This window comes from Anguilla anguilla, chromosome 15 (genome assembly GCF_013347855.1).
Source record: "Anguilla anguilla isolate fAngAng1 chromosome 15, fAngAng1.pri, whole genome shotgun sequence".
NCBI lineage: Eukaryota > Metazoa > Chordata > Actinopteri > Anguilliformes > Anguillidae > Anguilla > Anguilla anguilla.
In genome coordinates, this window is record NC_049215.1 from 1,740,450 (window position 1) to 1,762,431 (window position 21,982).

Genomic DNA, 21,982 nt, shown 5'->3' on the forward strand with positions numbered 1-21,982 from the left:
GAGGGCTCTCAAACACCTTTCCTGGTGTGGACTGATCATAAGAACCTGGAGTACCTTCACACAGCCAAACGCCTCAACTCTCGCCAGGCCCGATGGGCACTATTCTTCTCCAGATTTGACTTTACCCTTGCTTACCGCCCCGGGTCAAAGAATACCAAGCCTGACGCCCTCTCCCGCCGGTTTGAACCACCCACCAAAGATCCTTCACCTGACACCATCCTCCCGCGGAGCTGTTTCATCAATGCCATTCACTTGGACATCGAGGAGATGGTTCGTAAGGCCCAGGAGGATGAGGCTGGTCCAAGTAATTGCCCAGCGGATCGTCTCTACGTTCCTGCCCAAGTCCGCTCTCAAGTTCTCCTTTGGGGCCACGCTTCGCAACTCTCATGCCACCCGGGGGCCACCAGAACCAGGACATTTATTCAGAGACGTTTTTGGTGGCCCTCCATGAAACAAGAGATCTTGGACTTTGTGGCTGCCTGCTTGGTCTGTGCCCAGAACAAACCCTCTCACCACCCACCCTCAGGTCTGTTACAGCCCCTCCCCATCCCACACCGCCCCTGGTCTCACATAGCATTAGATTTCATCACAGGCTTACCCCCATCCAACACTTTCACCACTATCCTCACCATAGTTGATAGGTTCTCTAAAGCTGTTCACTTCGTTCCCCTCACCAAGCTTCCCTCTGCCAAAGAAACTGCCAACTTACTCATTCATCACGTTATTAGATTACACGGCATCCCCACTAATATAGTTTCCGATAGAGGCCCCCAGTTCACTGCACGTTTCTGGAAAGCTTTCTGCTCACTGTTGGGTTCCTCCATTAGCCTATCCTCAGGATTTCACCCCCAGACCAATGGCCAGACCGAGCGGGCCAATCAAGTGATCGAAACTGTCCTTAGATGCCTCTGCTCCAAGAACCCCACCTCATGGTCTTATCAACTACCCTGGGCAGAGTATGCCATTAACTCACACACCTCCGCTTCCAAACTTTCTCCGTTCGAGTGCTGCCTAGGGTACCAGCCGCCTCTATTCCCTAGTCAGGAGGAGGAGGTGGGGGTCCCCTCAGCTGAAGCCTTCATCCGGCGCTGCAGGAGAACATGGAAGACCGCTCGCCTCAACTTGCTTCGCGCCAGCGTCAGGATGAAGGTGACGGCCGATCGCCGCCGCTCTAAAGCCCCCTCCTACAGAGTTGGACAGCGTGTTTGGCTCACCACCAGAGACATTCCCCTACGTGTTGAGTCCCAGAAGTTAGCTCCTCGTTTTATTGGCCCCTTCCCTATTGTTAAAATCCTCAGCCCCACTGCTGTTATATTAAAGCTACCCTCCACCATGCGCAGAATTCACCCCACTTTTCATGTTTCCCGCTTAAAACCCGTTGTTACCCATCCCCTCTGCCCTGCCCCTGAGCCCCCCCCTCCCCCCCGACTCATTGATGGTGGTGATGCCTACACCGTGAACAAACTGTTGGATGTTCGTCGTCGGGGTCGCGGCCTTCAGTACCTGGTGGACTGGGAAGGCTACGGCCCCGAGGAAAGAAGCTGGATCCCCTCTCGCTTCATTTTGGATAAGCAGATGGTTAAGGACTTTCATGTCAAACACCCTGTACCACCGGTGAAAACGCCAAGAGGCGTTTCCTAGGGGGGGGGGTACTGTTGTAGTCTGTATTTCCCGGTCACTTGTCTCCCCAGTACTGTCTCTGTGTCTGTGTTCCCTGAGCTGCTTCACTCCCCTGTACTTGTGTGATTTCACTATTCGGGTGGTTCCGGGTTTTCGTGGTTTCCCCCCTTCTTTCCAGTCTCGCTTTACTTTCTTCCTGCTGATTTCTAGTTTTACTAATTTCTACTAATCCCTACTAACTTATAGATTGTAAAGTACTAACCTCGCTAATATACTAACATGTGAATATTACTAATGGACTAACACACACTAGTTTTGGGTTTTTGATAGTTTAGATCACTATACTAATACATTAACCAGTCTCCCCTTTTCCATGCTGCGCTGTAGCTCCGCCCCTTTTCTTTCTAGCCTGCTCTAACGCTGAGTTCTGCAATTGCCTGCACCTGTCTCTTGCTCTAACTGCACCTCTCTCTCTCTGCACGTGTTTTACCTGCTAAACCCAGGCCGTCTGTTATCATTGTTGTCTATGTGATTCCAGTCCGCGTTTTGTCAGTCCCCTGTCATTTAATTAGTTATCCTAATGTTCTTCACCTGGATGTTGTTTGTTACTCCGCCCTCACTCACGTAACCCCTCCTTGATTGTTACCTTCCCCAGTGTATAAATGTCAGTCTTTTCCACCATGTCCCTGTCAGAACGTTGATCAAATTCATTGTGCCGATTATTTGTAAGCCTTTGTTTATTGAGATTCTTGCGACACCCCTTTGCCCGACTTCGAGTTTGCCTGCCCCTTTTGGTTTTGTTTGATCTGGTTCGACCTTCGCTTTTCTTTGACTTCTCTTTTGCCTGCCCCTTTGTACCTTCGCTATTTCTGATCTCCTGGTTTTTGACTTTTTGCCTGTCTTTTTACTTTTCTTTTGGAAACTCGATTCTGTACCGCACTCTCTCTGATCACCTGGCTTCGAACTTCGCACTGATTAAAGACAACGTTTTTTGGATTTCCCTGGTCTGCGTGTGGGTCCTTACACAGAACATCACACCTATGACAGATTGAATTGAATAATGCTAAAAATAGCATTATTTTTTAAATCTGATAGCAATGTTTCATCTTAAACCTTCATAAGGGGCTCATTTACAGTCCCCTCCAAAAGTATTGGAACAGCAAGGTCAATTCCTTTGTTTTTGCTATATACTGAAGACAATTGAGTTTGAGGTCAAAAGATGTACATGAGATGACAGATCCGAATTTCAGCTTTTATTTACTGGTATTTTTATCTAGATTTGTTAAACAACTTAGAACATATCACCTTTTTATCAGACAATCCAATTTTTAGGTGAGCAAAAGTATTGGAACATGTGACTGACAGGTGTTTCTTGTTGCCCAGATGTGTCCTGTTAGATTGATTGGTTAAACAATAAATAGTACTGAATGTCTACTCTTGATTTTAGCCTTGGGTTTTGCCTGTGAAAACTGCATTTGTGTTATAAAAGATAAACCAACATGAAGACCAGAGAACTGTCTTTGGGAGAAAAGCAAGCTTAGAAAAGAGGGGAAATCGCACAAGCCATTGCACAAGCATTGGGGATAGCTTGTACGACAACTTGGAATGTCCTGAAAAAGAAAGAAACCGGTGGCGTACTGAGCAACAGATATCGAACAGGTCGACCAAGGAAAACAACAGCAGTTGATGACAGAAACATTGTGAAAGCTGTGAGGAGAAACCTCAAAACATCAGTCAGTGACATCACAAACAATCTCCACAGGACAGGGGTGAAGGTATCTCAATCAACCGTTCGAAGAAGACTTAGAGAGCAGCAATATAGAGGCTATGCCACAAGATGAAAACCACTCATCAGTAGTAAGAATCGGAAGACGAGATTACAATTTGCAAAGAAGTACAGAGATGAGCCACAAAAGTTATGGAACAAAGTTTTATGGACTTATGAGACCAAGATTAACCTCCACCAAAGTGATGGAAAGGCCAAAGTGTGGAGAAAGAAAGGATCTGCTCATGATCCAAAACATATAAACTCATCTGTGAAGCACGGTGGAGGAAGTGTCATGGCTTGGGCTTGCATGGCTGCTTCTGGAGTGGGCTCACTAATCTTTATTGATGATGTAACTCATGATGGTAGCAGCAGGATGAATTCAGAAGTCTACAGAAACATTCTGCCTGCCAACTTATGGAGAAATGCGTCCAAACTAATTGGGAGGAACTTCATCATGCAGCAAGACAATGACCCAAAACACACTGCCAACACAACAAAGGATTTCATGAGGGAGAAAAAGTGGAAGGTTTTAGACTGGCCAAGTCAATCACCAGACCTTAACCCAATTGAGCATGCATTTCACCTCCTGAAGAGGAGATTGAAGGGAAAAACCCCCCGAAACAAACAACAACTGAAAGAGGCTGCAGTAAAAGCCTGGAAAAGCATCACAAAAGAAGAATGCAACAGTTTGGTGATGTCAATGGGTCACAGGCTTGATGCAGTTATTGCAAGCAAGAGGTTTGCTACCAAATATTGATAGAATACTTAAATAAGTGTTATTTGCTTTCATTTACTTAAATGCTCTCTGTTCCAATACTTTTGCTCACCTAAAAATTGGGTGGTCTGATACCAAAGGTGCTATGTTCTAAGTAGTTTAACACATCTAGGTGTAAATACCAGGAAATATAAGCTGAAATTCTGAACTCTTGTCTCATGTTCATCTTTTTATCTCAACCCCAAATGTATTCAGTGTATTGAAAAAACAAAGGAATTGGCCTTGCTGTTCCAGTACTTTTGGAGGGGACTGTATATGCTTTATAATGGACAAAAAACATTTAATTAAATTTTGGAGAGATTTTGGATATGTTTCTGGGCCCCTAGATATTTTAGACCACTGTACGGACTGAAAGCTTGTAATTCCGACTTGAAAATGATGCAACAGTGATTTTCTTGAGTCAAAACAGTTGATTTGTAGTGAAATATGTGAATATGTTGTGATTCACAGCAATACATAATTTAGACATTTTGGATAGATTTGGAGACGCTGGGTACACTGCTTAGTTTTTGCTTCATACATCTATAATATTTCAACATATCCACCCTTAGATTTTATGAACTTGTCGTCAAGAAGTTTTTGAGGACATGTATACTTTAACCTGCTGTATATATGCAATCTCTCAGTATTTCATTGCAAACTAAAAAAGTGAAAATTAATTTTTGATTTTTTGTCAAAACAATTGCGTTTGTGGCACTTTATTTCTTCCAAAATATGAATATAAACTAATCTGCATTAGTATTGTAAATTGTACAAATGTCTTGCTTCATTTAAGCCATTTTTCAAGTCTCTGTGATGTTCACATCTGGAGTTATAAAGCTTTAAATAGGGTACCCCCTAAATGGGCAAGGATTGACAAGATTTGGCATGTGCTGAGGGGTTAAAGGGATCAGGATTGTGCTTGAATTACTTTTATTACGCTTATCTAGCATCTGCCGTAGAGGTTTTTAACCTTTCTTGTGATACTTGTTCGGTTGGTATTGTCTTCACCCATGCTCAAAGCCAAATACTATGCCATATTGTAAGGAATGAACAGAATAGCCAAGAAACCCTTTAATGCCTGGTCTGTTATATCTTACGCAATCATAGTAGGTTCTTTTACTTTGGCCAATGGCACTGAACAATAGAATCCACATGAGACGTGTGGTATATAAAGAATTTACATTCCTTTTTCAATTAATAAAAATCACAAACCCAAAGGGAAGGAGGGCGGCCCTGTACGATCATCAGTAAGTGTTACAGCCCTTTGTAATGCACAACATCTCAGACATTAAAAGACATGGGAAATTAAGTCCAATTACAACAATCCAAAACATTCAGACATAGAGTGAATTGAAACATTCTGACAACCGCCTTACTTATCCCAACCGACCGAGAGGGCAAGGACACTGAAGACCAAGCTGTCTCTGACAGCGTGCCTGTGGTTCTGCCTGCAAGTTCAAAACAGAAGGGGTTTTCCCAACAGATCTTTATTTACTTTTTCTTGGTTTGTTTTGTTTGTTGCAACGCATTATGCCTTACCAAATGAAAATAAAATAAAAAAGTTGTGGAAATTCTCTGTCTTTCTGAAGAATGCCAAATGAAAATAAAAAAGATGACAATTACTTTGCCGGACAAGAGCGAAAATCAAATTTAAAGAAGGTAAATTTAAAGTATGATTGCTTATGCTGTTTTCTTTGCATGGGTTACAGATCAACAAACATCAAGCCAGAGGACTTCTTAATAAGGCTTCTGTATTCTTCTATTAAATGGCAGGGCTTATTTCTGTCTATTAGAGTACTGTTGGATGGGAAATTAATAAAAATCCATTGAGCATCAGCCAAAATGAGCTTGAGAGTTTCATTTTTGGAAATAGTGTTAATTTAATCAACCTACGGCCATACATTGTGAAACTATATTGTACAATAAACTAAGATCATTGTCTCATTGTACAAGTTAATGTGCATTCATAGACATCAAGCTGTCAAACAATAACCACAATCTGAGTAATTTCTTCACTGACTATTTCTTCACTGACTATTGAGTATGTGGCTTCATCTAGTGGATATTTCTTTACTGGTGTTTATAGACTGGTTTATACATGATTGCCAGGTATTTTAATGCCTTTGATGCCTTCTGGCACTTGGTGGCCTAAAATTAAATGACCTGTTAAATGTCATCTCATAAACACGTTTTCAAAAAAGTATTTTGAATGACTGGTACTCAAAGGAACTAAGATTCTTCGCTGATTTGTTTGACAGTGATAATTTCATGTCATTCACACAACTTCAGACTAAATACAAAATACCACACAGCCACTTTTTTAGTGTTCTTCAGGTGAGGCATTTTGTAAAATCTGATCTTATATTCCCAACAGACCAACCAATGAAAAGCTCAATTGAAAGTTTCCTTCTCAATTTTAATTGAACTGCTAATTTTTTGTTAACAACAAAAAATTCATTTCCCTTTTTATGGAAAACTATACTCTGCTAACTGTGTTAATGACAACAGAACTAAGGAGTTATGGGAAAAGGACTTGGAGGTTGTATTCAATGCCGAGATGTGGTCAGATGCCTTTGAATCTGCTAAGAAAATATTTACATGTAATAGACTCAGAGAGAGAGAGTACAGAATATTACACAGACTGCAACGCACTCCTCACTTTCTAAACAAAATTAATCCCCAGATCTCTCCCCTCTGTGTGATGTGTAAAAAAGAAGTAGGAACTTACTATCATTGTATTTGGCACGGTCCTTTGATATCCAGGTACTGGAAAAATATTACCAAGGAGCTTAGCTCAATTTTCCACAAATCTGTAAAGATGGAACCAGGTTTGTTTCTCTTGGATATACCTATGGGGCAGTTATCTTTATCCGCTGGACAGTTGACTTTAGTGGGTAAACTTCTGCTTCTAGCGAGGCGATGCATCCTGTTCCAGTGGATCAGGGAGAAACCTCCCTCAGTCACACAGTGGTACAGAGAAACATTTAAGGTTTTTTCTATGGAACACCTCAGTGCTACATTAAAGGGTAATGACAACCTCTTTTATAATATTTGGCAACCCTTCCTTGATTATCTTCCTGGTGATCTTGTTGACCTACTGCAAAAAGGGCGCCCGCGTTTTGTTTTCACAAATAAGTCATATATATAATAAGTCCACTTAAGTGGACTTGATCCTGAGTTTGGTTACACTGTTGTAAGTCGCTCTGGATAAGAGCGTCAGCTAAATGCCTATAATGTAATGTAATGTAATGTAATGTAAAAGTCATAGACACTGTTTTTTCTTTCCTTTGACATGGTACCAATGTATACAAAAATGTATATAATGTAATTCATATGTATTTAATGCAACCCATGGATGTTAACTAATTTTATTTATTCTTGTTTTGCAATTTGGAAATATCTGTGCTGTCTGGTTCTTTGTTTGGTTGTGTATAGGCTATCTTGCCTCACCGAAAATTAAATAAGCTGTATTCCAAAGCAATGCTACCCAATGTTTCCTCAATTGTTTTTATGAGATAATAAATAACTTGGTGGTGGCAGCATTGTGGCTGGCTGTTCTCAACCAGCCTGCCGGCCTTCTGCAGGATCTATAGAGGAAGCTGATGGATTTAATTTGGTCAGTACGCACATCTGGCCAATCCTTGTCCATTTAGGGGGTACCTCATTTCAAGCTTTATAGATAGATTAGTTTATGTTCATAATTTAGGAAGAAATAAAGTGCCACAAATGCAATTGCCTTGGTGAAAAAATCTAAAATGAATTAGCTTATTTAGCTCGCAAAAAAATACTGAGATATCTCAAATATGAAACAGGGTACAGCTGAGTCAAAAAACTCACTTTTGCATAATTTTCAAGTGGGATTATTGGAGAAGAATATGTTTAATTGTTTTACATTATATACCCTAACATAAGTGATTAGAAAAGTATTATTTTAACAGTTATCATGTGTAATGACTAACTCCCATATTCTTACCTTCGCATGAGAAGAGAACATGCTCTTTATTAAAATACATAAATCTCAAGCATGAGATAATGGGAGTGCTTTGAAGTACTCCGTGCGATTCTGTTAAGATTGAGAACAGGAGATGGCCCCCCTCTCCCACTCTCTCATGTGTCTTATCTTAGTTATGCTATCAAACTGAAATGTCAAGGTTGCAGGAAAAGAAGGTGTCTTTGTGTTAATTATGAACAAGAGGTAACGTCTGGGAAACGTTTTTTTTTTTTGCAGGAGAAGTGTACGTGTGGCACACAACCAAGTACCGAACCTAAAAGATAAGATTCTCTATTTAAAAAAAAAGTGTGCATGGGTTGCCACCTAATGTTCTGGCAAAATACGGGACAGGAAGGGGGGGGGGGTGCCGAAATGACTTCAAAGCTATCCATTACAACGACACACATGGTTTACAGTGCTTTATTCAACAGAAAAAATAACAAATGCACTGATTTTTTTAAAGTGTAACATGCACTCTCAAGCAGCAGCACTTGCGCAGAGGCTGAGCCTATCTGTCTGGAACTCAGTCACCACCAGTAAAATTACACATTACATGAAACGACGTGCATGAAAATACGGGACAAACTGCGTCCCGTATTGAATCAATACGGGACGTAGCATTTTACTTTGACATCCGGGACGATCCCATATTAAACGGGACAGGTGGCAACCCTAAGTGTGCAGTTTCTTAGTTATGGTGAGTTCATTCCGGTATGCAGGGGATCCCCTGTCCACACATACTGTCTTTGTATTATAGCGCTTCTTGTATGAACTTATTCTTGCTTTCAGTGTTGAGCGTGTTTTAATTCAACATATGGAATTCACTAAACCCGACCGAATCTACTGACGAAACAGTGGTAAGGTTTTCCTCCACAGAATGACAAGCTTTCCATCAGTACTGTAACGGGAATGGGGGGTTAGGACCCAAAAGCAGAGTGAGGGAAAAAACTCAAACTCCAAACGGTAAATTGAAACAAAGACTTTACTTTACAAATCAGGAACTAAAGCAGGGAACAAAAGGCATCGCAGGGCAACTCTCAAAAAACACAAAGTAAAACTTCAAAACCCAGGAAACAAATAAAATCCAAAAACACGGAACGTGGGCAGAAACACACAGGAAGCTACTCTCAGGAGGAAATACACAGGGCAGAAACACAATCAGAAACACACACACAAGGATCCAGCACCCGAGTCAGGGAAGAAAGGAACTTAAATAGGCAAGACACTGACGAGACACAGCAGGGCACAATGCACAATCAGGAGAGGGGAAACCACAGAGAGGGAAGGGAAAATGAGACAATCAAAAAACAATAATTGAATAATTGAAAACAATAATACAATTAAACAGGGTAAATGAACAGAACTAAAAACTGAAGTGCCGCCATCTGGCGGCCCAAAAAGGGAAACGCAGACAAACCACAGAACCATGACAAGTACAGTGGTCTAAAACATCTAGGGGTCCAGAAACATATCAAAAATCTCTCTTTTTGTCCAATATAAAGCATATAAATGTGCCCCTTATGCAGGTTTAAGATGAAACATTGATATCAGATTTACAAATACTGCAAAAACATCACACAGTGTGGTAAAGTACCCTAAATGTGTAATCATTAACTCTTGTATGTTTTTCTGTACACTACAGTATATAATATTTTCTTGTATGAGAATGGGACAACATGAAAACAATATTCAACCGTCCACTACGTTGTAATGTCGGATGTTGCGAAATAACAAGGATGCAGGCTGGATTAGAATGGCTGTTTAGTCATGTCAATGCATCCTGCATGGCATCCATCTTGTAGTTCATTCTCAACAGGAACAGGAAACAGAATAGTAACTACAACTCACAGTTCATTGCGATTACTGTAATACAGCACGATCTAGTGGCACAAGAAGATAAACAGTATAAACCAGCAGAATATAAAATATAAAACAGAACACAACATTTTGGCAATGTTCCAGCTCATATCACATTCGGTGCATGAAACACAAACCCTGCTGAAGCTACCAACGAACGCTTACGTTACAGTGTGAAATATCCTCTTTATAAAATACCACAGACCTATTTAGTCACTCAATTTGAAAAATGATGTAACTGACATATTTTGAGCAGTAACACTTATATATCGACAAAGATATATATCTTATCTGTGTTCAGTGTAGAAGTATGATTTTTAAGCTACTCAGCCAGAGACTTTCATGCTTGCAACTCCATACTTTATTCAACCTCTCACACATGACCTGCGCATAGAACTACGGCAACCTTTCTAGGACACACAAGAGCCCATTACTACATCTCCCCTTCTCGGGCATAGATTGAAAATTAACAACTAGCTACTATGAAGTGTTTATCTTTTAAACACATGAACACACACACTTCCTTTTGTCAACAATATATATATTTTTTAAATTTAAATAAACATAGTCCTTTAACCATCCAGGGGGGGCTGCATGTCCATGTGGCCGAACTTGTCTAACAGGTGTCTGTTCCGCCACCACCAGACCAGCCCCCACCTGCTCTTCACCCCCTCCCCGCTCTTCAGCAGTGTCTCTGCCTTCACGTTGCTCTGGTTCTGGCAGGGCATGGAGGTGTGCCCTGGTCCTTCTGACATTACCCATGGCTGTCTCCACAATATAAGAACGAGGTGTGTTGGCGCTCTTTATCACCGTAGCTGGTTCTCCAGGTGTGGTGACCCAAACTCGTTGCCCTGGCTGTAGCTGTGGTCGGGCTTTGGCACGATGTCGTCTGTTGTGGTTACGGGCCTGCTGGTCCTTAATGTGGCCATCTCTTGCTGCGAAGGCCCCCGCATCTGGCCAGTTGGGTCTGAGTTGCACTGCAGCCTGTGGTAGTGGGGAGCGCAGCTTCCTCCCCATGAGAAGCTCCGATGGTGAGGGTCCATGCAGGAGCGGCGTGACCCTGTGTGCCAGCAGAGCCCTGTAGGGGTCCTTGTTCTTCTTCAAGAGCAGTTTTGCAGTCCTCACCACTCTCTCAGCCTCCCTATTACTTTGTGGATAATGTGGGCTGCTTGTGACATGATGAAAATCATATTCAGAGGCAAACTGTCTAAACATGTCAGAGACAAACTGTGGACCATTGTCACTAACAAGGCATTCTGGGACCCCATGTGTAGTGAATATGGATTTCAGTGTGTCAGTGATATGCCTTGATGACGTGAGTGGGGTTTTCCTGATCTCAAAGTAACGAGAATAATAATCCACCACAAGCAGATATGAATCATTCTGCCAGAAAAACATGTCTGTCCCCACCTTTTGCCATGGCCTTTTGGGTAACTGCGACGGTAACAGAGGCTCTGGATGAGAGACACAGTTTTGCACACACACCTCACAGTGAGAAACAACCACCAGCCACCAGACCGACTGTTGTGCTCTTGCACGGCACTTTGATATGCCCATATAGCCTTCGTGCACACGCTCCAGCATTTCCCTCTGAAGGATCTCTGGGATCACGATTCATCTTCCCCTCAGGAGCAGGTCTTCTATAATGGAAAATTCCCCATGGTAAGTATGATAGGGCTTTAGCTGCTGAGGCAATTCTTCACGTCTCGGCCATCCCTGTCTGCATAGCTGGATAATTTTCTGACATACTGGGTCCTTCTGTTGCTCATATTGAATCTGCTGGAGTTTCAACAGCGAGGCAGGTAAGCACTGCTGTACAGCGTCCAAAAACACCTTAACCTCCCCTTCCAGCTCTCTATCCTCCTCAGTGAGAGTGCGCACCACCGGTGCCCTGGGCAGTGCATCTGCAGTAATGAGGGCTTTGCCTGGCACATGCACTATTTTGTAGTCATATCTGAGCAGTCTCAAGCGTTGAATTCTGGGCGGAAACTCGTCCAAAGCTTCACAGCTCAAGAGAGAGAGCAATGGTTTGTGATCGGTTTCTAATGTGAAAGAGAGTAGGAGCTCAGTCTCTCACATGCCCAGGTGGCAGCCAATGCCTCCTTTTCTATTTGTGCATACCTTTGCTCTGTTTGCGACAAGCTCCGTGATATGTATGCAACAGGCTGCCATCGGTCATCTCTCTGCATTTGCGTGAGGACTGCCCCAATACCAAATGACGACGCATCGGCCGACACCCTTGTTTTTGCCCCTGGTCTGTAACTGCGCCAGCACTGATGACGATCCCAAGTCAGTCTTTATCTTGTCAAATGCCTCCTGCTGCACATAGCTCCATGTCCATTCATTTTCTTTCGCCAGCAGGTCCCTCAGTGGATTTGCAGTGTCAGTAAAGTGTGGCAAAAATTTGCACACGTATGTGGCCATGCCGAGAGAGCATCGTACAGATGCAACATTTTGTGGCACTGGCATGTCTGTTATGGCCCTTATTTTCTCTGGGTCAGGTGCAATCCCCGCTGCACTGACCTTGTGACCGACAAAGATTACCTCAGACTGGGCAAACTCACATTTCTCGTTTAAAGTCAGGCCCGCATCCTGCAGTATTGTCAGCACTGATGTCAGTCTCTGATTGTGCTGCATCTCGTCCTCTCCGCAAATCAGCACATCATCTGCTTGGCAGATTACTCCATCCAGTCCATCCAGTAGTTGTGACATGCGTCTTTGGAAGTGTTCTGGCCCAGACGCGATTCCAAATGGCAAAACGTTAAAAAAAAATCTACCAAAAAGAGTCACAAAAGTGGTAAGCTCTCTGCTTTCTGGTGCCAACGGTATTTGCCAAAAGCCTGACCTGGCATCCAGTTTAGTGAACACCTTAGAGCCGCTAAGCTGAGCCAAGGACTGTTCCACTGATGGAAGAATGTGACGTTCCCTGCACACCGCCACATTCAATTTTGTCAAGTCAGCACAGATCCTAATCTTATCACTATTGGCCTTGGGCACTAACACCATGCCAGCACACCAGTCTGTAGCTTTTTAAATCAGCGAGATGACCCCTATGTCTTGCATCCTCTCCAGTTCGTCTTTAACTTTACCCATCAATGGGATAGGGACTCTCCTTGGGGTGGTCAGAGCATATGGAACAGCATCAGCCTTTATCCTGATCTTGTAATCCCCCTCCAGCTTGCCAAGCCCAGAGAACAGTTTAGGAAACTGTTGCTTGTATGCCTGCCCTGGCTCCGCCACCTCATGTGCTTTGAGTTCTGAAAATGTGCAGAATAATGCAGAGAATGGTGCTGCTGTGTGATGAGGCTCGGATGGAGACACCTTCAATGGCTCTGCTGATGGGCAGTGACTGGCTGAGGAGCCACTAGGCCCTGATGTTGAGGCCCTATCCTGCCCGGAATAGCATTAGCATTTAGACCAACATAACCTAACGTACTCAAAACAGGAGATGCTGCAATAGAGGACAGAGCAACACCACACGTCTCACTGCTAATGGAAAAGCTGCACTTTGGATTTGACCTTGACCTTGGTGATTCACTATAATTCCCACAAAATTAAATACATTCATATTCTTATAGTAATGTGTCCAGAGAAGATGGAGGCAGATGTCAAAGATGTTCACTGAAAAGATTGTGCACAGATTTTGGACTTGAAAATTTCTTAGACCTCTGGTGAGTTCCCAAATTGTATTTGTTTATAGAATTTCTCTTCACATATTTTCAAAGACATGTACAAATTTAACAATGGCCTTAAAAAGAATCATGTCAGCCAAGCTTTTTGTAATGGCATTCATTACAGTGGAAAACATGCTCTTTACTTGGCTATTTTTTTAAACTATATGCATGCACCACATCAGTGCTCTTTGAGAAAACAGTTTTTTCAGTTCAAAGAATATCATATAAAACTTAATGTTCAAGGAATTATTGTGCCTCAACCCTGTGTTGTATGTTAGGTACTGTAAAACCATGTTGGACAACGTCAAACTGGTGAAATGTTTTGGCTTTAAGCTAGTGATGAATACCATTTCATAGCCACAAGCAAATAGATTAGCTGAAAAACATTTTGCTTGTGATGGAATTTTCTTAACCTTCCCCAGCTAATTGCACAAGGCAAAATACATGCAATGGAGTCCATCATAATACAAGAAAGACACAAAAATCAAGACCATGTATCCAAAACATAAAAATCTATGCAACAGGAGCTCCAGCATCGATCACCATCATTCTCTGAAATAAAGACACAAGAGCATTACTGGAACAGTAGAAACAGACCAATGCTTTACAGTATGTAGGTACTCTATGAGCAAACACAAGCAATTTCTGTGCATTATTTTCTTATCATTACATTACAGGCATTTAGCAGACGCTCTTATCCAGAGCGACTTACACAACATTTTTACATTGTATCCATTTATACAGCTGGATATATACTGAAGCAATTTCGGTTAAGTACCTTGCTCAAGGGTACAACGGCAGTGTCCTACCGGGGAATCGAACCTACGACCTTTCGGTTACAAGTCCAGTTCCTTACCCACTGTGCTACACTCCATCCAGTACTGCGTATCAGTACTGACACTCCGTATCAGTACTGTAATTCTGTAATATCCCACTGTAATACTGTAATAATATAAAATGACACCAACACATCAATCCTGTAATGTAATTACATTATCACATTTTGCAGTAAATTATTTACTTATCAATGTTCAGTTCAAAAACTCTTATTGGAGGCCTCTTTTGACCTTTTTAAGTTTGGCTGTACAATCCTTCCAGCTTCTCCGATTGTTATGCCTGGATTTATGACATGGTCAATCACTGCGGCTCTAAATTCATTCAATACCAATTTGGCAAATTGAGTTTTCCACATTGAGCCAAAGCAATCATAACATAATGTAATGCATTTGTAATGACCGACTGCAGTTAATAGAAATGCATCTGAAAAAATGAGAAAAACTGCAGGGTCTCAGGAACATCTCAGAGACTGGATGTCATGCAAACCACACTTCTGCCCTGATTTTGGCTTAGTGGTCTAATCCATTCTACTGATTTGCAGCAGATCCAGGTTTAAACCTACAGGAAAACCATTTATTTGAGAGGTAACATACCTGCTCAATAGACAAGCAGTGACTTTTCAAAATGTACTGAGTTCTGGTTATACTACAGTAACAGAAGCAAGCATTCATCAGACACTACACAACTTTTCTTATAATGGATTTTATTTCCACGAATGTAGGTGAATTTCATTGCTTCAACTGTGCAGACTTTAGCCCCATGCTGATCTCCTCATATTGAGCCCAAACATAATCCCATATAGAATGTGAAATAAATAATACTGTGTCACAGGAGTTAAATACATCACACAATAATAAATCATAACACCAAAAAATTTATATTTTTTTATAATTCAGGTTTAATCATTGAAGATTACTGTCTGAAAATACAGAAAATTAAAGCAACAGGTTAAAAAAACCAATCCTGACGCAATAAATAAGGAAACTCAACCCATCATTGTTTACAGTAATGAAAGGAAATAAGTACACTGCAGTGATCATTCTGCATTCTCCCTATCAGCATTTGCCCACAGAAATTTGCACATTGGAACACTTGTGAAAATGAATGAAAGCAACTGTAAAAACTAGTAAAATGCACAATTAAGTGGAGGAGTTTGCCACTGGCTTCTTTTATACAAAGATGCAGATACAGGAGACAGAATTATTACTTCAAAAGCATTTTAACCTGCATCTTTTGCCATTATTACACTCAATGTTATATTAATGTTTTAATAATCAAAAGTACATAAACACACCTTGAACATTTGCTATATTAATGTATTAAAATGTAAAAAAATAAAATCAGATTTAGATAGCAAGCGCTAAACCTGAACCTGCTAAAGGATCATACTCGTATGTACAGTGTTTAAACTGTACTGAACTTAATATTGGGCACAGCTGAAATTGCATTGGAAAGGCATTGGTCAAGGAAGGTTGCAAGTGTGTCGACGTGTGTGTCCTGATCTATGTGGTCACTTCTGGCACTACAATCTTTACTTCACTCTAGTGTGTTTTTCTGCACCTCTGCACCTTGAACTGATGCACTTGTTGTACGTCGCTCTGGATAAGAGCGACTGCTAAATGCCTGTAATGTAATGTAGTGTGTGTGTGTGTGTGTGTGTGATTGGGTGAGAGTGTGTTTGTGTGCGTGGATCTGTGAATGTGTGTGCATGCGTGTGTACGTTTGTGGCAGTGGCTGGATGTGAGTATGTGTGTGTGCATGTGTGTGAGTGTATGAGTATGTGTGTGTATGTGTGTGCCTGGGTTGCGTGTGTGTATGGGTAAGAGAATGTGTGTGTGTGTGTGTGTGCGTGTGCACGCATGTATGTGTGTGTGTCTGTGTGTATGCATGTGTGTGAGTATGACTGAGTGCATGAGTATGTGTGAGTGTGCGTTTGTGTGAATGTGTGTGTGATTGTGTATTTGAGTGTATGTGCGTGCATGAGCATGAGTGTATGTGTACAGTTGAAGTAGGAAGTTTACATACACTTAGGTTGAAGTCATTAAAACTCATTATTAACTACTCCACAGATTTCATGTTAGCAAACTACAGTGTTGGCAAGTCAGTTAGGACATCTACTCTGTGCATGACACAAGTAATTTTTCCAACAATTGTTTACAGACAGATTATTTCACTTATAATTCACTATACCACAATTCCACTGGGTCAGAAATTTGCATACACTAAGTTGACTGTGCCTTTTGACCTCTTAGCGCAAAGCCCCTGTGGTCGGCCAAGATTACTAAACTCAAATGTTCGGTGCTACTGCAACCAAAGTGTGAGTTAAAAACAGAAACGCGTTGTTTTAGTTTCATTAGTAGACGATACACAACAACTATGCCGAAAATGGAGTTTCGCAGACCCACCATTGTCGCTCTGGTCGTTCATTTACCACGCACCCCCTCCCTGCAGTCTCATCTACAAAACACCCCCCACCCTTGACATAATGGACAATATTGTCTATCTTGGCATTCATAAAAATATTCTTTCACCACTAAAAAATCATACTCCGTCATAGCAACAGGATAAACCGGGCAATAGCCCTAAGATATGCCTATACAGCAGTGAAAACGCTGCTCACTGAATAACGAAATAAACTAGAAAAAGTTTTTAAAAATGATGCCATGTCATTCTACAGTCAATATCTGGGACTAAATATATGCGCATTTGTGACGCCTGGGTATCTTCCAAAATAGCAGTGCGTAATACCACACCTGTTGTTTACGGCGTTGTCGCCTTTTTTAGTACAGTCTGGCTTGATTGACAATTCATTTATTCAGTAGGTGAAAGTATAAGCTTTCTAACGATGTATAACATGTCTAATTCTGTTTTTGGTATTCCAAAAATAGGTTTATAGTTTTTGACCGTTTTATAGGTCAGCGTAACAGAAAATATTCTTAGCATCGCATTCACTTATGCATTCACTCTATGTTAGCAGAAAAATACTCCGCACCTAACGAAACGTGGTTAATGATATTTCGTAATTTCTTGGGAAATACTATTATTATTGAGGACTTCTGGACATAGCTAAGCCATATGTTTGCTGATAGACCTAGCTGACATCATTTTCTGGAGCAAAACAGAAGCGAATAGAACAGTATCATTGACACTGTCTCTGTCTCCATCTACCGAACATAGATGAAATTTCATCATTGCTATGTAAGTATTACTGCTCAAAATATTTCGGTTATATACGTTATTTTTGAAATTGAGTATCTTTAAATAGGTTAGTGGTGTTATATAATGTGGATATTTCACACTGTAATGTAAGTGTTAGATGGTAGTGTAATAGTTTTTGTGAAGCATGCAACCGTGATGACGTGAGAGTTGGAACATTGCCAAAACGTGGCGGACGGGTGAAAATTGTTTTCATGTCATCCCATCCCCATACAAGAAAACATACCAGAGTACAGAGTATAGAAATACACACAAGAGTTAATTATTACACATTTAGGTACTGTACTGCATTGTGTTACAATATTTTTGCATTATTTTTAAAATCTGATAGTAATGTTTCATCTTAAACCTTCATAAGGGGCTCGTTTATATGCTTTATAATGGACAAAAAACATTTTATTCAATTTTGGAGAGATTTTGGATATGTTTCTGGACCCCTAGATATTTTAGACCACTGTACTGAAAGCTTGAAAATTTTGCAACAGTGATTTTCTTGAGTCAAAACAGTTGATTTGTAGTGAAATACGTGAATATGTTGTGATTTACAGCAATGCATAATTTAGGCATTTTGGATAGATTTGGAGATGCTGGGTACACTGCTTAATTTTTGCTTCATACATCTATAGTAGTTCTACATATCCACTCTTAGAATTTATGAACTTGTGGTCAAGACGTTTTTGATCTAGCACATGTATAGTTTAACCTCCTGTATATATGCAATCTCTCAGTATTTAATTGCAAACCTAAAAATGCAAATTCATTTAGATTTTTTGTCAAAACAATTGCATCTGTGGCACTTCATTTCTTCCAAAATTATGAATATAAACTAATCTGCGTTAGTATTGTACAGATGTCTTGCTTCATTTAAGCCATTTTTCAAGTGTCTCTGGTGTTCACATCTGGAGTTATAAAGCTTTAAATAGCGTACCCCCTAAATGGGCAAGGATTGGCAAGATTTGGCTTGTGCGCTAACGGGTTAAACAGCTTGGAAAAGTCCAGAAAATGATGTCATGGCTTTAGAAACTGCTGGTAGGCTAATTGACATTATTTAAGTCAATTGGAGGATGTCAACCTGTGGATGTATTTTAAGGCCTACCTTCAAACTCAAGTGCCTGTTTGCTTGACATCATGGGAGAATCAGAAATAATCAGCCAAGACCTCAGAAAGAAAATTGTGGACCTCAACAAGTCTGGTTCATCCTTGGGAGCAATTTCCAAACGCCTGAAGGTACCACGTTCGTCTGTACAAACAATAGTATGCAAGTATAAACACCATGGGACCACGCAGCCGTCATACCGCTCAGGAAGAAAAGATGTCTCCTAGAGATGAACGTGCTTTGGTGCGAAAAGTGCAAATCAATCCCAGAACGACAGCAAAGGACTTTGTGAAGACACTGGAGGGAACAGGTACAAAAGTATCTATATCCACAGTAAAACGAGTCCTATATCGACATAACGAAAGGCTGCTCAGCAAGGAAGAAGCCACTACTCCCAAAACCGCCATAAAAAAGCCAGACTACAGTTTGCAACTGCACTTGGGGACAAAGATCTTACTTTTTGGAGAAATGTCCTCTGGTCTGGTGAAACAAAAATTGAACTGTTTGGCCATAATGATCATTGTTATGTTTGGAGGAAAAAGGGTGAGGCTTGCAAGCTGAAGAACACCACGGGGCTGGCAGCATCATGTTGTCGGGGTGCTTTGCTGCAGGAGGGACTGGTGCACTTCAGAAAATAGATGGAATCATGAGGAAGGAAAATTATGTGGATATATTGAAGCAACATCTCAAGACATCAGCCAGGAAGTTAAAGCTTGTTCGCAAATGGCTCTTCCAAATGGACAATGACCCAAGCATACTTCCAAAGTTGTGGCAAAATGGCTTAAGGACAACAAAGTCAAGGTATTGGAGCGGCCATCACAAAGTCCTGACCTCAATCCAATTGAAAATCTGTGGGCAGAACTGAAAAAGCGTATGCGAGCAAGGAGGCCTACAAACCTGACTCAGTGACACCAGTTCTGTCAGGAGGAATGTGCCAAAATTCCGGAAACTTATTGTGAGAAGCTTGTGGAAGGATACCTGAAACGTTTGACTCAAGTTAAACAATTTAAAGGCAATGCTACCGAATACTAACAGAGTGTATGTAAACTTCTGACGCACTGGGAAAGTGATGAAAGAAATAAAAGCTGAAATAAATCATTCTCGATACTATTATTCTGACATTTCACATTCTTAAAATAAAGTTGTGATCCTAGCTAGAGCCCGACCGATATATCGGTTTGGCCGATATATTTTATTTGGCCCGATTTTTAAATAAGTATAATAAACAAAAAAAAAAAAACATTGATTATTTATCTGTACTTGTCTGTTTGAACGTTGTAATTCCTATTTACTAGAATTATCCAGTAGAGGGAGCTCTAATACAAGTGTGAACTGCAGCATCTGACGCGCTACTTCTGTAATAAGACGTTTGTCACTCGTGGATTATCCAATATTCTCCACTGCAAGAGTAAAGGTATGTATATTTAGTGAAAGTTTTTAATTAAATGCGTTTATACGACCACTATGTTTATCAATCCTCATTATCAAGCAAGCAAGCTAGCTAACATATTTGGTTCACTTTAGCAAGCTAGCTGGCTAGCAAGCCTTTATGAAGTGGCAGCGTAGGATCTACATTTCCAGAGGACATCGCTGTATTCTCAAATAAATAACCAGCCAAAATAAAATGGTGATTGAATGTATCACACATTTGTTTTTTTTATCTGAGATAATGATATTAGCTACTATATGATGCTGTGTAAATAGCCAACGCGTGATTGCAAGCGAGTGTGTCATCTAGTCACGCGTCATCGTAGCAAGCTAACCAGACAGTAAAATCGCAGATAAAACACTTCTAACGTGGATCATTTTAAGCCATGTTATCTAGCTTTGTCGTGATAACATGAGAGAAGGATTGCTGTTGGAGAAGTGAACCAACCAACAGTTAGCATGGGTAACCTGCACGAAAGCGCATTGTACTTTTTTTCACGTATTTCATCCAGTCAATTTAACTTCATCTAACGTTACACTTGATTCACTCATTAGCTCCGCTAGATAATGTCTTACTCTTTGAGATCATGTAGTAGAAATGAAATAAGAAAATATAATTCATTTAACTTACTGAGAATATATAATAAGAAATAATGAGGCTGTGTCAATAGCTAATGCGTTATTGCAAGCGAGTGTGTCATCTAGTCACGCGTCAGAGCGCATTGTAGTTATTTTCACCACTGAATTCTTATGGACAGGGAAGCTCGCTAGATAAAGTCTTACTCTTTGAGATCATGTAGTAGGAATAAAATAAGAAAATGTAATTAATTTACTGAGAATAGATACTAAGAAATAATAATAATAAATGAATAACAACAATAATAATATTCATAAAAATACATGTTTGAAACTGGAAAACTAATTTTTTTTGAATTCATTTTTTATAGATGGCTGGAAAAGAAATGAGTAAAAGCAAGGTGTGGAGTTATTTTGATTTCACACACTTAAAGATGGTGTTAATATATATATTTAATATCATCTTTTACATTTTTTTATCTAAAAAGTTTTTTGTGTGTTTATTTTTATTTGTTTGCTTATATGTTAAATGTTCTTAAATATAGAAACTTTAATGAAATATAATTTTTTCAAATTGATTTGAAAATGTTGCACTTTGACAGTGTGATTTCACACACTTAAAGATGGTGTTAATATATATATTTAATATCATCTTTTACATTTTTTTATCTAAAAAGTTTTTTGTGTGTTTATTTTTATTTTTATTTGTTTGCTTATAAGTTAAATGTTCGTAAAAATATAGAAACTTTAATGAAATATTATTTTTTCAAATTGATTTGAAAATGTTGCACTTTTTGACAAAATATTGGTCAAAACATTGGTAATCAGTGGGCTAGGACCAAAATCGGGATCGGCATCGGACACAAAAATCTGGCATCGGTCGGGCTCCCTAACTGACCTAAAACAGGTAATGTTTACTAGGATTAAATGTCAGGAATTGTGAAAAACTGAGTTTAAATGGATTTGGCTAAGGTGTATGCAAACTTTCGACTTCAACTGTATGTGTGTGTGCGTGAGAGTGCCTTTGTAAATGTCTGTGTGTGTTCATACATGTGTGTGTGTATGTGTATATGAGTGTGTGTATATTTGTGTGTGTGTGTATGTGAGAGTGTGTGTGTGTGCATGCATGCATGCGAGTGCATATGCGCACGTGTGTGTGTGT